The sequence below is a fragment of the Neophocaena asiaeorientalis genome, unplaced genomic scaffold, assembly GCF_003031525.2.
Source record: "Neophocaena asiaeorientalis asiaeorientalis breed wild unplaced genomic scaffold, Neophocaena_asiaeorientalis_V1.1 scaffold182, whole genome shotgun sequence".
In the NCBI taxonomy this organism is placed as follows: Eukaryota; Metazoa; Chordata; class Mammalia; order Artiodactyla; family Phocoenidae; genus Neophocaena; species Neophocaena asiaeorientalis.
Window position 1 is genome coordinate 568,105 of NW_020174648.1, and position 17,429 is coordinate 585,533.

The 17,429-nt window shown below is 42.4% G+C and overlaps 1 pseudogene; it reads left to right on the forward strand.

Annotated features, from left to right (window-relative positions):
- The first annotated feature begins 13,884 nt into the window (after nt 1–13,884).
- LOC112408915 (guanylate kinase pseudogene) overlaps nt 13,885–17,429 on the forward strand; it is a 9,025-nt pseudogene continuing 5,480 nt past the window's right edge.

Below are 17,429 nucleotides of genomic sequence, written 5' to 3' on the forward strand. Positions count from 1 at the left end.
TGTACCAAAGGGCATCATAGCAGCCATTGGACCAGTAGAAGAGAGAGGTGAAGCTCACAAATTTAGTTCAAGGACTCTAGTTCAAGGTCAGTGTCAGTGAGAAGGATGATTAAATCCCAGACAGCATCTGTCACTGTGATTGTCCTCCAGCCCAGTTGAGCTTAGGGAGCAGGACCTGCAGAGGGATGGACAAAAGCAAAGCGTAAGGTAGTACAGTCTACAAACAGTGCTAGGGGAGGTACAGTCAGGAGTCAGGTCACAATGTGGGACATGTGAGGACTCAGAACGGACACAGGAGACCAACCTACAGCTGGATCAGAGAGGGCACGGGACAGGACACCAGACTGCAGTGGCATCAAGGGGACGCTGGCACCTTCAGTGGGCATTGTCCCTCTGGTGCTTCTTTGCTGGTTTGGAAGTATTTTGCAGAAGCATACTGACCTTGGTGGCAACATGAGAGACATCACTGGATCAAACCAAAACAGGAGAGGAGAAAAATGTGTGAAAACAAAGAATACAAGATCATGACCACCCAGGGGTACCCATGGGCCCTTTCAGAGCTACTTGGAAGGAATTTGTTATGAGTTGAATTGTGTCCTCTAGAAAACCATGCTAGCGTCCTGTCCTCCAGTACCTCCTCAGAATGTGACCTTATTGGCAATAGGGTCACTGGAGATATAACCAAGTCAAGATATGGTCCTTTGGGTGGGCTCTAATCCAATATGACTGGTGTCCTTATAAGAAAAGGAAAATGCTAGGTGAAGACACAGACATACCAGGAGAATGCCAAGGGACGAAGAAGCAGAGATTGGAGGGATGCAGCAGCAAACCAAGGGAGGCCAAATATTGACGGCCGCCATCAGAAGCTAGGAAGAGGCAAGGAAGGATTCTCCCTTACGGGTTTCAGAGGGAGCATGGCCCTGCCAACACCTTGATTTTGGACTTCTAGCCTCCAGAACAGTGAGACAATAAATTTCTGTTGTTTTAAGCCACTGGGGAGTGGTACTTTGTTACAGTAGCCCTAGGAAATTGATACAAAATTTGAGGAAAGGAGTTTTTCAGAGTGAATAAGACAGCCAAAGAAAGAGACATTGTTTCATTGCTATTATTTTGACCCTAATTTTCCCCATAGATTTGTGAGGCCAGAGAAACACAATTATACAGGACAATTATATAAATAACATGCCAAACAGCTAAGCTTTTAATTGCTGACTTCAATTTAGTCAGTTAACGTGCCATGATTTAGTATATTTCATGCAACTCTAAGACATGCCTGCATCTAATTAAATAAAATAATGTATATAAAGCTCTTAAAACAGCACCTGGCACCTAGTAAACCTTCATAAATGTTAGACAAGATTATTATCATCATCTGGTTATCCTGATCCTAGAACTTTCAACTGTTCATGTCTCCTCTGCATCTGAGAGCTGCCGAAAACTTCTGAGAAAACCTCACACCTAGGCAGTTGGGCACCAACGAAAATTAAACATCACCAAACTCACCGGAGTCCCTTACCCTGACTTGGTTTCCCTAGTTAATGCTCTTTCTCATTCTCTGCAACTTGTATTTCAAATCATACTTCCTCAGACCTCCACCACCCTCCATTTCTCCTCAGTGCTTACCACCAAACCTATGAACCCACGTGTATCCATAGCTATCCTGGACTTGCCCCTGTTATTTGCACATAAGAGGTACCCTGGTCGCTTTCTGGTCCAGGTGATCATTCTTCATTCTTCCCTCTTCCTAATTTACACTTTCAGTGTGTAACTCACACACTGTTGTTCATTCTGCCTCCTAGGTATCTTGCCAATCCACACACTTTGGTTTATCTCCATGGCCACCAGCTTGGCTCAGATAAGCTGATTGTGTCATTGTCCTGCTTAAATCCTCTCAATGACTTTCTACTCCTCTCACATCAAGAAAGTCCTTCACATGTTTACCAGACCTCCCCATGCCCCAGTCCCTCTTAATCCAAGCTCTATCAGTTTTTCTAACCTCCCCTCTTTCTGTATTTACACTGTATACTCCAGGTTAGCGAGTAATTCAAAATACCTTCACTTCCTTGTTAAAATGACTAACACTTAACATGCTCACCATGTGCTGGGCACACAGCAACTCATTTGTCAGGACAACAAAACTATCAGCTTAATACTGTTACTATCCCCATTTAAAAATAAGGAAATAGGGGGCTTCCCTGGTGGCGCCGTGGATAAGAATCTGTCTGCTAATGCCGGGGACACAGGTTCAATCCCTGGTCCGGGAAGATCCCACGTGCCGCAGAGCAACTAAGCCTGTGCGCTACAACTACTGAGCCTATGCTCTAGAGCCCGCGAGCCACAGCTACTGAGCCCATGAGCCACAGCTACTGAAGCCCACGTGCCTATAGCCCGTGCTCTGCAACAAGAGAAGCCACCGCAATGAGAAGCCCGTGCACCAGAATGAAGAGTAGCCCCCGCTCACTGCAGCTAGAGAAAGCCCGCATGCAGCAACGAAGACCCAACACAGCCAAAAATAAGTAAATAAAATAAGAATTTTAAAAAATAAATTTTTAAAAAAGAAAGAAAACTGTTAAAAAAATAAATAAAGATAAGGAAATAGAGGCACGGATGTTAAGCAACTTGCCCAAAGTTATAATGAAAGTAAGTGGTAAGTCAGGGTTGGAACCAGGAATATTGGCTGTGCAGTCCACACCACTGTGCCATTCTCTGACCTTGTTCCCACTCCTTCAGACTCTTCCCTCTGCCCCAGCATTCATCTTCACCCTCTTAATTTGGCCGATTCTGACAATGTCTTCGTTTCTCAGGGTAAACATCCATTCCTGAGGGTCAAACCTCCTCGCTCCATGTCGTCATGTCTTCCGATCTTTCCCTTCTTGTTATTATTTAACAGCTGTCTCATCTGCTAGACTATAAGCTCTGTAGGGACAGGGAACATGTCTACTTTATTCACAGCCACACCCTCACCACTTAGCTTATGCCTGACGTATAGCAGGTGTGCACTAAGTATTTCTTGACTGAATAGAAGAATGAACAGTTACTAGTCACCATGAAAAACTTCTATGTATATAGAACACATAACACAGTACCTGGCACATAGCATGGACTTGATAAGTATTTGATACTGTGTTCAGGAAATGGTAAGGAGTCTGGTTTGACTAGTGTGTGAAGGGTGTGAAGAGAGGTTTTGGCAAATGGTTCAAGCCCGTTTAGTGAGCCAGAGGAGGAGAGAATTGCATGATGGAAGGGGTTATCAGTATGTAATCTTGCAAAGGTAAATCTTAGCATTTCAAAATCCCTCCTTCCCAGCCCAGGATGATTTTTGATTTTTCTTTTAACCACATCACCCAATCTCCTTATGACAGACTTCAGCAAAATGGGATTGGGGGGCTCTTGGGGGCTTGGCAGGATCAGAAGCGTGCACTAATGACCCAGGTGAAAACAAAGAGCCACCGTGCATCTGTGTAACACAATCAGCTACCTCCTCCCTACTAGGAAAAGGTCTATCTCAAATTCTAATCTCTATGAGCACAATTGAAGATTTCCTACTCCTATCTCCTTTGGAAAAAGTAAATAATTTATTAACCTCAAAAGGCTTCCTGGAACACTGGGTTAATCCCTTTAAAGGGATACATCTGGACACCCTAACTTCATTACAATTCTAGACATGAATGCTACCGGGTATGTTTTGTTCTTCCCCAAACTGAGTGGTGCCAGGGAGTCTAGAGACAAGCAGTCAGCAAGCCAGGTTCAAATCATTGTCTCTTTGAGGCTGTGTTTTGGCAGCCACAGCAACAGTAGGTTCAGCCTCCAAGGAGCAGTAAACTTCTTGTCACCCTTGAGTGACCCTCAACGGGAAAACTGGAACCAAAAGGGGATGACTTCCAGGGAAAACAGCTGATCCACCCACCACCTGTACAAACATGTACCTAACTGGCCTGACATGAGAGTCCTTGGGGAAGGGCTTTGGTAAACCAGAGGAATTGCCAACATGTGAAATCAAGCCTCCGTGCTCTGAACATGCCAGCACCACAAAAGATCGTGCTGTCAGAAACCACCCGCATCACAGAGCTACTTTATTCCAAATCATTTTGTTGAATCATATCCCCACCAACTACAAGGCAGAGACTGTACAGGACTCTTGTCATGGGATCAGTGTCTCTGGCCCTATTTTCACACCACAGGAGACATCTATCCTTTTACAACATTCAGGTCTATGGCAAGCTGTTAATTATATTTGCCGTGAAGAACCAGTAATGAAGGGATATTTCGTGGCCTTTGACAGAAACCTCAGACTCAGCAACCAAGGAACTGAAAGCCCTGACCTCAAGGCAATCTCCACACCGGCCTCCTGCCTGATGCATATTTCAAAGTTTTCCAGGTTTTAAAGCGTGGATTACCTTTGCAAATGAAAAATTGAACAAGCAAAAGCATTTAGCGGCATGTTATTACAGTTATAATGATTTTGGAAAGGCTGCTTGGTTTAACCCAAGGCAGAATTTCAAATGAACAAAGAAATAAATATCCGTTTGTTTCATTATTTTCTGTTTATTCTACCAGGATTTAAAATATAGTATATATTGATCCCAAACAAGGTTTCTTGCCATTGTAACATGCATATATCAACCTACTGAAAAAATTATGCATATTGATAAAGTATTTAGTAGTTTCAGGGGCATTCAATATCCAGCCACCCAAAAGATAGGTTGTTTATTTGTTTAGAGGATTTTGCATGGTAGTGAAATTTTGAACTCTGTACAAAAGATAGAGTCTTATTCTTTCAAATATTTCAAACCTTTCATTTATAAGAAAAATGATTAAAACAAAGTAAAAGAAATCAGTATTGTCTTTACCACGATAACATTTAGTCAGTACTGGCCAAGTATGTGGAATTTTACCAGATACTATTCATCTAAATACTTTCATTGTATACCTACTATGTACCAGGTAACTCCCAAAATGAAAAGATTAGAAACACACAGTCTTTGCCCTCAGATAGTTCAAATCTAGAAGGAGAAACAGATTAGTACAACGTAACATGATAAATATTATTGGAGTACAATACATGCTAGCTGTACTTGATGTATAGATGTATAAATGAAGGAATTAATGAAGGAATGAATTAGCAAGGATATTTAGGGAGTATAATAAATTCAGCATGGAAGCAGGCAATAAACATAATATTCAGCAAAAATGGAGCATGAAATATTTTTAAATGAAGAAAGTTTCAAGAGGATTCAAAAGATTGAAGATTTTAGCTGTAAGGTTACAAAAGAAATCAGAAGTCCTACATTCAATTTATTTACATGTTGGTAAACCCAGACTTAAACACGAAACACATGATAATAAAGAGTTAAACTGCAAACTACAGGAAAAGTAAGAGAGATAGGAATCAGATCGTTACATAACGGTATGATTATTTACACTCTTATTTTGGATTTATGAATGTCTATATCCGATCATCATGACATACCTATGTTAATATTTCCAATGTTGCTGCGATTAACCAGAGCATAAGCCACTACAAGTGAAAGTACTAGAAAGTGGTATAAGGTAAAGTTGGGCCAATTCTCCTCCTTCGGGCCTTTGAAGTGCAACATAATATCCATGTTCACTGCAAAGGGAACAAAACCCTCATTTGTGACTCCCTCAGAAGAGAGAAAAAAATTTTCTACACCGAACAGAACTTTTCAAGGACTCTAGGGGCTCAGGAGAAAGAAAGAAAATGACAATAAGTATGTGCCCCAAAATATGGTAAGTTTTGGTCTAAAGCGGCATTATGTTGTAATAGATTTGTTATTGCAGAGGTGCATTCCAACTGTATAATTCTGCTATATGACCTTGGCTGTCATTGCCTCACCAGTAAAACAGGGATAATAATGCATGCTCTACCTATCTGATGAGAATGCATGCTTCTTAAATAGTGTAAAATGTATGAGATGTTTGAAAACATTGTGAAAATATAAAAATCCCATATTAGATTTGTTGCCATTGGGATGATAGAGTTCCAACAGGATGGTATTTTTCATGTATAAAGGATGAAATAACTTTATTATAGGGAAATAAAAACATATTATAATGTAGGAGATCTCTCTCGCAATCTATGCAATAATAGGAATGAAGTAACAGAAATATTCCAATTTCTCTATTTCAGGCCCATCTGTTTCTAGTTCTAGGGTACAGTTTGTTTCTGCATTTTTCCTTCTTTCTTTCTTTCTTCTTTTGTTTATTTCTTTTTCCCTTGCTAACTTTTCATCATATCTTCATAAACATTTCTAAGGCTATTTCTTGGCTTTTAAAATATTGTTGTGATTATCAAATTTTAATTGAAAACCTGAAGGAAAAAGATCATAAATACCTGTTGTTTCCTCTAATAAAGTCTAGCCTGCGTTCTGCCAAGAACATCTAGAAGTTGTCAAAAAATAGCACATCTCTTTATTTGGACTCAGCTGACTTGTACTTCTGTGGACCTGTCGAAATGTTAAATAATAAATTGTTATCTCTGAATAGATTCTTCCTTGCCCAAGATACAGTCAAAAAACGTGTTTTAGATGAGTCATTCAACCAGAATAATTTCCCTTCAGATTACTAGAGTCATTAGGGGGGAAAAAATAAAACCATGTGAGTAATTTTCCATGTATCTCGGGTTCAATATCTAAAATGTTTCATAGGCCTTGTGCAACACAAGGCAGTTTATTTAAAAATACAGGCACATCCTCTTCTCTGCTTCTGTGTGTCCCTTCCTCTTTAGCAGCTGAAGGCAGGTGCATCCACGATGAACAAGTGTCAGCAGCCAATACCCCTGTGCTTGTGTGTCATCGTTCCGAGCTAGGAATGAGCACGTCCTAAAAAGCCAAGCGGAGAGCCCATCCTCCTTTTTTCCCATCATCACTCTGACCTATAAACAACAACAATAATAACAAAACTTATTAACAACAATCCAAACAACACGTGCCCGATGCAAAGGTACAACTTCTGTAGCTAAACAGAGCTTCAGCCGAATAGCCACCCGACACATTTGCTGCTGTTACTGGGGGGGAAAAGGAATGTTGCTTTGGCTCAAAGAAAGGAGGGGAATAGGCGGAGGCAGAGGAGAGGAGGAGGAAGAACCCTGCCTTTGACAGGGGTGTTCCAACTGAGAAAATCATTTCTCACCCGCCGTGAGGAGCAGGTGAGCCACAGGAACAGGAGAGTATGTTGCTCCTGACCCCTGCCAGAAAATTCAAAGAAGATTAGGACACTCATCAGGAGAGGCAGTGCCCTACATGAAAATCTCCAGCTTTGATTTTTTTAGTTAAAGGCGACATTTCAGAAAAATGTATAGCCGACATTCCTACCATTACCCTGTCTTGCCATTCGATATTGCACAGATGCTCTGCTAGGGAAATTTGATCAATATACTAGATTCCTGGCAGAAAGATGCTATCAGACAATGCATGTATGCCTTGACATAGCTCAATTTCCATCTGTCCAAAAAGGTATTGATTTTCCGCTCACGGAAGTGCACACACACATACTAAGAGCGCTTACAGAGGATGGGGGTTGGGCAGGCATTTATTCAAGAACAGGCAGCTCTGCCATTCCCCAGACGCATCCAAATACCCTCTGGCTTCCTGACTTAATATTCGGATGATCTATATAAACTCCTCACATCAGGATGAAATCGAAGGCCAATGAGCAAAACCAGTATTCCTCTGCTCACTCTTTGAACGCTAAGAACTCTGTCAGCTTTTTCAGAAAATGTGGCCCTCTTGGAATCCTATTCCAGGCTTACTTCACATGAAACAACTTCCTGAAGCCCCATCTTCCTAACTCACCTGGAATTACTTCTTCATTTCTTGGTCACAGTCTTCTCTCCCAACATTTGGAGGCCTGTTAACACTTCCCTTACCACTCTTTTGTCCTTTCCTCATTTCTGTCAGTCTATTTCTGACGTAGACCACTGTGGTAGTTATCCAGGCTGCTCTTCATCTTCTGGGCTTGGGCTGGGATTCTACTTCCTGGTCCCTCTGTGGTTAGGTGGGGCTGTGTGACCAGTTCTGATTAATGAGTGGGAGTAATTTGTATCATCTCCAGGTTGAGCTTTTATTTATTTATTTATTTAAAAAATTTTTTTTTAATGTTAACCAGAAGGTAAACTTGAGTGTAATTGTAAGACAGACACACTTTTTTACTAGTTTCTTTGAATTCTAGATCAGTGATCCTGTTTTGTGATGTTCATGGAAAACAAGTTGAGGACTTCATCTTGTAATTGATTCTAAGTTTCAGATTGTGTTTGTTAACAGGATTTTGCAGACATTCATATTTCCTTCTTAAAATATATTCCTTTCTGTTCAGTAGTTAAACAGAGAAAGAGGGTCTAGTGCAGCCTCTCTGGAATTGTTAATGATGTACATTTAGTCCCTAGTTGTTTTACTTTTCGTCTCGTGTCACACGATGGCTGTGTGCACACACGGCATAGAAGGGTGCTGCTGAGAAGCCAAGGAACAGAGCACGTGCCGTGGACCCACAGTGAACACCAGTTAGGCACCTTTGCTCCCCAACCCACCCTCTCTACCTTCTCAGTTCAGTTTTTAATCTCACCCTGGGTCTCCTTGTGAAGTTGGAGGGAAGTTTATACAACAGCAACAGCGCGACACTACCCTGTGCCCCACTCTGACCGTCAGGAGCCTCTGCTCTCAAGCGAGGTGCCCGTCCTGTGCTTGGATAGTCAGTCAGTTATTTGTGTATGAAACAATGTACAAATCAATGTTTTGAAAATAATGATCTCAAACTTTCTAAGTTAAATTTTAAAAAATTTGATCGTTTGCCATATCGGGTGGGTTTACTCTTAGAATCGCATGCTGTAGAAATGCTCAAAAGTGCATATAGGACTCAGTCCTTAGATGTTCTCTTTCTTTTCAGAAATAACCTCTTTAAAGCTGTAACCATTGCTCCTCTGTGCTCTGTGCACACGCATCGCATCGGAAGCCGTGCAGTCAGCAGCTCTACACACTCACCTAGCGGGATATTCACTGTTTTCTTTATTCCTTTAAAAACAAGTCCTGTTCCAAACCATTGCTGTTGGAATTGGGGGTTGGGGCGGGGTGGTACAGGGAATGGAGACCTCAGCCTCCCTTTGTGAATTCCTCACAGCCCGGCTCTCCCATGGAACCAGCCTTTTGCACCGAGGCAGACCATTTTTCTAACATGCAGACATCCCTGGTTTTGTGTGAGTCCAGTGTGGAGCAGTGGCGTTGGGACGGCGCAGGTCTCCTCCCCGCACCAAGCACTCCTGTAGAGGCAGCAGCGGCTTCTCCATCCTGTGTTTGCACCATCCTGTGTGCCCTGTGCCCTGGACCCGCAAAGAGTGGGACAAGCACCACCACCCCCACCCCAGCCCTACCCCCCTCGGCACCCCTGTAGAGCTCTCTGCACCCTGTCCCTCACCTTTTGTATTAAATTTTAAAGTCAGTGTACTGCAAGGAAGCTGGATGCAAGATAGATCCTATATTCACTGTACTGTTATTTAAGATGTAATGAAGCAGTTTGACATGAAAAATTTTTTTATTTTTTTAACATCTTTATTGGAGTGTAATTGCTTTACAATGGTGTGTTAGTTTCTGCTTTATAACAAAATGAATCAGTTATACATATGTTCCCGTATCTCTTCCCTCTTTTGTCTCCCTCCCTCCCACCCTCCCTATCCCACCCCTCTAGGTGGTCACAAACCACCGAGCTGATCTTCCTGTGCTATGCGGCTGCTTTCCACCAGCTATCTATTTTACGTTTGGTAGTGTATATATGTCCATGCCACTCTCTCACTTTGTCACAGGTTACCCTTCCCCCTCCCCATATCCCAGGTTGAACTTTTAATTGTCTATGGAAGAGCTTCTAGAGGAAAATATTGATATATTAGACTTCATAAAAATACAGAACTTCAATATGACAAAAGATATCATTAACAAAATTAGATGGTAAGAACAAAACTGAGAGAAAATATTTTTGAAATATGTAACAAAAGGTTAGTAACCATGTACAAAGAGAGTCTACAAATCAAAACACACAGGCAGATATAAAAACAGGCATTTCACAGTAGGAGAGATATATAAGTAGCCAATAAATATACTAAATGATACTTAATCTCAGTTGTAATTAGGGAAATACAAGTTATAACGACAATATTACATTCTTATCTATGAGATAGACAAAATTCAAATTGAAAACTCAAAATTTGGGGCTTTCCTGGTGGCACAGTGGTTGAGAGTCTGCCTGCTGATGCAGGGGACACGGGTTCGTGCCCCGGTCCGGGAGGATCCCACGTGCCGCGGAGCGGCTGGGGCCGTGAGCCATGGCCGCTGGGCCTGCGTGTCCGGAGCCTGTGCTCCGCAACGGGAGAGGCCACAGCAGTGAGAGGCCCGCGTACCGCAAAAAAAAAAACCTCAAAATTTTAATAATTTACAGAATCAGCAAGTGTGGGGAAAAAGGCATTCTCATTCTTGCTGGTATAATGTTATTGGAGGGCAATTAGCAATATCTTTCAAAATTATAACAATGAATATTTTGACCCCAAAATTTTATTTCTAGGAACTTAACCTACGAAACTATTTGCATGCAATACTAACAACATTCATTGAACACATACCATGTGTCAAGCCCTGTCTAACTGCTTTATTTATATTAGTCATTTGGAACCTGTGAGGTAAGTTCTATTCTTATCCCATTTTACAGGCAAGGAAACGGAAGCAGAAAGACTAAGTTAACAATTAATAAGTGGCAGTGCAGGCATCCAGACACTCACTTCTGTGTGACACTGCAGTACCATGCTGCCTCTCTCAAAGAAATATGCATAGGAATAGATATTGCACCATTATTTGTAATTTTTTAAAAAGATGAATGAAAGATGAATGTTCAACAATAGGAGAGATGGTTACACAGCAAATTCAAATTATAGAATATTATGCAGTAATTCAAAAGAATGAGCCCAAGAGAACTGAAAACATTTAGTCATGCAAAACATGTAGAATATTCATAGTAACATTATCCATGATAGTCAAAAAGCAGGAATAACCCAAATGGCCATGAACTGAGAAACAGATAAACAAAACGTGGTCTAGCCATACAATGGAAAATTATTCAGCCCTAAAAAGGAATGAAGCTCTGACACATGCTACAACATGGATGAACATTGAAAACATGCTAAGTGAAAAAAGACACAAACAACCATATTCTGCATGATTCCGTTTATATGAAATGTCCAGAATAAGCAAATCTAGAGAGACAGAAAATAGATTATAGTTGCCAGGGGAATGAGGGGACAGGGGAATAGGTCTAACGGCTAATAGATACAGGGCTTCTTTTTGGGTGATGGAAACATTCTGGAATTAGACAGTGGTGATGGTTGCACAACATGATGAACATAATAGAAACCGTTGAGTTATATACTCTAAAAGGATGGAATTTTATATTATGTGAATTATATCTCAATTTCAAAGAGAGAATGAGATAAGTATCTTTGTACTGGTACAGAAAAACGTTAAATTAAAAAAGCAAACCTCAAAACAATATGAATAGCATGTTTCCATTTGTGAGAAAGGAAACAATGCATGTGTTTGTAAATGCATAGGAAAGAGTCAACAAAAATACATATTAGTCTGTTAACAGAGCCTTCCTCTGGAGAGAAAATGTATTTGGGAGAGAGAAGTGAAAGGCAAACACATTTTTACTGTATATACTTATGTTTTGAATTTCTTTACTATAAGCATATATTACTTTTATAATTTTTAAAACAATAAAATATGAAAATAAAAACATTTAAACATAATTAAGCTAGTAAATAAAAATAACCTCCAGAAATAAACCATAGGCAAAATAATACGATGTAATGGCAAAGCCCTGAACTTGTAGCCAGGAGACTTGGTTTCCTGGCTCAACTCTGCCTTAATGACTTGCGGGTCATTAAAAAGTTCATCTAGCATCTCTATGTCTCAGTTCCCTTGTTTGTCAAACAAGACAGACTAGATGACCACCATGGAACTTTTAGCTCTAGAATCTGGATTCTACCATAGGTCATCCTCCCTTCTTGCTCTGTTGCCAAGGTTACTCGCAGCTCCAGCCTTTCAGACCATGTTTTAGACAAGCCATTAAATACAGTCATGAATTTACACATATTCCAAGATCATATCATAACCTTACAAGAAAAGGATCGTCAACCCCATTGCCCAGCTTCTGCTTAATTATGACCCTTTTTGTTTTATCTGATGGCAGTTAATTTCACGGACTTAGGGTTGAGTCAAGTAATAATTCTTGGACAAACAAGATAATTGGCCAGACAGGTCATTTTGCTGTTGTTGTTTAATATATTGAAATCTCATTTAAGAAAGCATGCAACTCTGAAATAACTTATTTTCCTTTCATCATGTACATAACTTCTCTGTTGTCTTTTCATTAAATTTTCCCAGCCCTGGACAGACAAAAAGAAGGTCAAAAGAAAGAGAGAGGGTCACAATTGCCCTGGGAACTCAGGGGTGCAAAAGAGGAGGGCTCAATGAAACACTGTACATGAGTGAACAAAAGAATGTCTGAGAGAATGAGAGACATTTCTGTTTCCTTCTCCATCAGTGTTCCAGCTCCTCTGCCTGGCGACTAGACTGCTGCAGCAAACAGTGGAGATTATGGGCCCATCTGAAGGGCCTGGAAGAGGGTCCTCCAGAAGCAGAAGCTCATCCTCAAAGAGCTGGACCAACTCCATCAAGCACAGTGCCAGCACAAGTAGATGCCCCCAAAGTACCAGCATTCTACGCTTTCCCGTCTTCCACGGGAGACACTGAAGGAGAACAGAAAGAACCAAGACTTTGGAGCCTGGAAGACCTGGGCCCACATCCTGTCTCTGCCACTGACTAACTGTGTGACCTTGGACAACTGTGAAAACTTCAGGATTGTCGTGAAGGTTAAACAAGATAACAGATGTAAAATGCCTACCACGGTGCCTGGCACACAATAGGTGATTAATGAAACACATAACTGTTTCTCATCTCTTAATTCTTAAAGGACCCAGGCCTAAAGTTTTGCCCAAAGCAGACCTTGAGATCTGCTTCAATAGGATGTGTTTCTGAGAGCAAGGATATAATCCACCCTCTTATTTTTTTTAATTTAGTACTTTTAATGTCATTTTACCCTGCTTTTTTTTTTGCAGTACGCGGGCCTCTCACTGTTGTGGCCTCTCCCGTTGCAGAGCACAGGCTCCGGACGCGCAGGCTCAGCGGCCATGGCTCACGGGCCCAGCCGCTCCGCGGCATGTGGGATCTTCCTGGACCGGGGCACGAACCCGTGTCCCCTGCATCGGCAGGCGGACTCTTAACCACTGCGCCACCAGGGAAGCCCCTACCTTGCTTTTTGAACAAGGGCCTCCTCATTTGTATTTTGCACTGGGTCCCACAGATTAATTAGCCAGCTCTGAGGATGTATCAGACACTGTGTTCCCTTGAATCCCCTTCCCTCGGCCTGAGGTGAGGAGGAAACCCCAATTCCCCGTTCCTCATGGATGAGGGAAGATCACACCACCATCTCTGAGTCAATCCTCCACCAGCTTCTTTCCCTTCATTCTTTTATGGTAGAGAGTAGAGTAGAGATGGGTGATGGATAGGCCAGCCTCTCCTGTGTAAGTGGTTTAGCACTTGGTTTTGGAATGTGTGGATGCTCGGCACTTATTCTTTTGTCCTTTGCATTTGGAACCTTGACACTGGGACTATAACGGCCTGGACTGCAAGGAAGCTTTAGCTCCCTGTAACCACAAAGGTGCCAAAAACATGCCCAGGAGGATAGATGGACCAGCAAGGAAAGGAGGGGAGATCCCTTCAGTCCTGGCTGGCTTCCTTCCCAGCTGAGAGAACACGTGATTTCCCGGTGATGGAGGTGGGTTTCCTCTGGCAGGGCGCCTTTGTACAGAGTGGTTCTTCATTCCAGGGAACAACCACAGCTGTGCCTTTTGCTCCTGAGCATTCTCAGACAGTTCATCATGGAGGGGCTAGGCAGTCTGTTGGAAAGGACACCCAGAGTAGTACTGTTCCAGGCAGGTCATGGGCCAGGCTCAGAGCCCTGCTACAAAGTGCTGACAAGATGGTAACCCTGCTGGAGCTTGTGAAGGGCCTAGGGGGTACCCTTCCTTTGACCAAACTTCATACATAAAATATGGCTCGCTTCAGAACCCCTCAGAGTTTTTAACCCAGGATACTCCTGCCCTGTTCTATGTGGCAAAGAGACCAGGAAAGTCATATGCTCAGTCTCCTCTGGAAAATGGGCAATGAGGGTCATGAGAATTTCCAGTTGTAGCAGGAAAACTGCCAAGCAGGCTGGGTCTCCATTGAGGTTCAGTCAGGGCAGGGTCAGTGTACGGCAAGTAGGGAGACTGGCATTGATCCTGCAAAATACTATTTTCTCCATATAGTTTACTATTCCCCTGTCAAATTCATATACGTTGCCTGCAGGCACTCACTTCCTTTGTAGAGCCAAGAGGTCAGTTGAAAGGACATTAAGGTTCTTTCATTCTGAGTCCTCCAGTGTCTTAAGGACAATACATCAGACCCTTGGGCTAGAACTAAGTCAGGTCCTAGGAATGCTGGCCTTAGTCAGCAGGCCTGATGCGCAGCCTGGCTCATAAGAGATGGTCTTCATGGGCTAAAGCGCTTCTGGAGAAAATGACACAATGGTGCAGCAGGCACCACTACAAGTGCTGGGTCTCCAGCTTCTACTGGTCTCACAGTACTTAAAGTGCTGTTCCTTGCTTTGTTCACTTTCCCTTTCCCCTGAGCGACCATCCAAACTTTCACAAGTTCCAACCTCCTGCCCAACCTCCATACCCCTCACTCTGAGCAGATTCCTCACCGCCTATGAATTTAACCACACCCACCCTTAACGTCAGCTACTCTCTCTTATCTCGGAGGCTGGCTGAAGTTTCCCTTCCTCTGTCAAGGCCTCCACCCATGTCCTTAACCCCCTCGTACTCACTCAGGAGACTTCCCTCCTCAGCTTCTCTCCTCTTTCCTACCTTTGCTCTCTGCGGCTCGCTCTTCCTCCTTTCCCAGTCTCTCTGAGAGTGAAACCAACTGACACTCCTTTCCTAGACTTTATCCTCCTCTATTTTGTGCCTTTCTCTCTCCTTCTGAACCAGTTCTGCTCCAATCTAGACAAGGTGGGAGGCTCAGGGAGGCCAGGAGTCAGGGTCTGGGTACCCAGATGGGGAGGGGCTGGAGTAGAGCCCCAGGACATGGAACAAAAAGGGAACTGAGGGCAGCATCAGGTGAAATAGGGTGAGAACAAAAGAGATGGTCAAACACTGTATCAATCCAAAATACACTGGGCAGAGAGGGGAAAAGTGGATGGGAGTTAAAGGATCTGTAACTAGAAACAGGAAGATAGAGCCGAAAGTTGCAGGAAATTGGAAGGGAGCCAGAGCAGAGAAATTTCTCAAGGTGCAGACACCTAGTCTAGCCTCCATTTATAGGGGACCTGTGGCCTTGCCCATGGGTGGAGAGGGAGCAATTAAGGATGCCAAGCCTGTCTGCACAATTTTCCTCCTCTGTTAGTCTCCTTAAAAGGATAATCAGTGAGCACTGCTCTATTTCTTTAGTCCACCTTCACTTTAAAACTCACTGCAGGGCTTCCCTGGTGGCAGAGTGGTTGAGAGTCCGCCTGCCGACGCAGGGGACACGGGTTCGTGCCCCGGTCGGGGAAGATCCCACATGCCGCGGAGCGGCTGGGCCCGTGAGCCATGGCCGCTGAGCTTGCGCGTCCGGAGCCTGTGCTCCGCAACGGGAGAGGCCACAACAGTGAGAGGCCCGCGTACCGCAAAAAACAAACAACAAACAAAACTCTCGGGGAGCAATCACCAATGGTCTCTGCGTTGGTTCTTCTCTGAAAAACTCCCTCATGAGTTTTTCCTCCTCCTCTTCCTCCACTGCCCAGTACTAAGTTTGTTTTAGGCTCTTCTAACCACACTCACGATCATTAGACGTTTTCTTCTACTGCTGTGGATTTTAAGTAACAGTTTTGCTGTTAACTTCTAAATCTAGAACTCTGGTCCTTCTTTCTCTCCTGGTCATCAGACACACATCTGAACTGTTTGGCTCTGAGATCCCCAAAATGTTACTTGTGTGTACATTGTTGGTCAGAAGTGTCATGTGGCAAATGCAAGAACGGAAAGGGCTGCAGGATAAGGAAAGAAAACATAATGAGTGCCTACAAACAAGCTGTCAGGTCAAGTTATTTCTAAAAGAACAGGGATTTTAAACTTTTCTCTAAGGTGTTTACACACTCCCCAAATTCCTGTGTAGGAGAACTAAATTAAACTATCCTTGAGTATATGCCTGACTTTACCTCTTTCCTAACTGGGGCACCAAGAGTAGACTTGGGTCATAGAACTGTCACATCTGGGGCACTATCATTAAGGGAACTTATACTGAAAGTGGGCTTCTCTGTCCAACTGGCAAATTCTTTCAATTCTGTTAGCTTTAATTCCTCTGAAAGAGAATCTCATTGGCACAGCTAATCTTTGCATCCCAGGCCCTCCTTGGGAGGGAGTTCCTGCTTTTGCCTGGGAAGTCAGCAAAGGCCTCACGACGGCTGTGACATTCGAGATAGCCTTAAAGGATGATAGGTGCTGGGGGTAATTGTGTGTGTGCGCGTGTGTGTGTGTGGCAATTTCAGAATTTTGCAGCGTTATTCTAAATCTAGAGACTTCATTCAACTATTGTTTACTTTTTTCTTTTTCTAAATCATAAGAGTCACTTTTATTCTTAAAAAAACTCCACATCTGAAGGAACTAGAATGAGTCTCTCTCCCTCATTTTGGTAAGGACACTTAACAAAGTCTAGAATAATGTTCTCCCATTCATTCATTCATTCATTCACTCAGTAGTCAGTGCCTGCTATAGGCTAGAACATTTTTTACAGGTTATAAAATGCAATTTACAGATTATTTTGTTTAAGCCTTATAACCACCCTACCTCAGTAGTTATTGTTACAAAATACATTTAATTCAGAAAACTGAGGCTCTAGGCAGTTAAGTAACGTATTCAAGATCAAATCATAAGTATAGTGGGGGAGAGGACAGTTGAATCCAGGTTGAATCTCCAAAATCTATGTACTTTTCACTACACCACACTGGGATGACTCACAAAATGGTGTGTTACATCTGATATAATTGAACTATGTATCAGTAACTTGCTATCAGTCACTACCAGCTAACATCTGACATATGTTAGCTGAACATTTTCCTAAACTGAGAGTTCAAATTATATAACCAAAATGAGTACTCTTCTAAAATAATTCTACAAGTCTGAAAATTTTTTCTAAGCAGATTAAGAAATAAATTTGCTTATTTTTAAAACAAGTATATATATATATATATATATATATATATTTTTTTTTTTTTTTTTTTTTTTTTTTGTTTTTCGG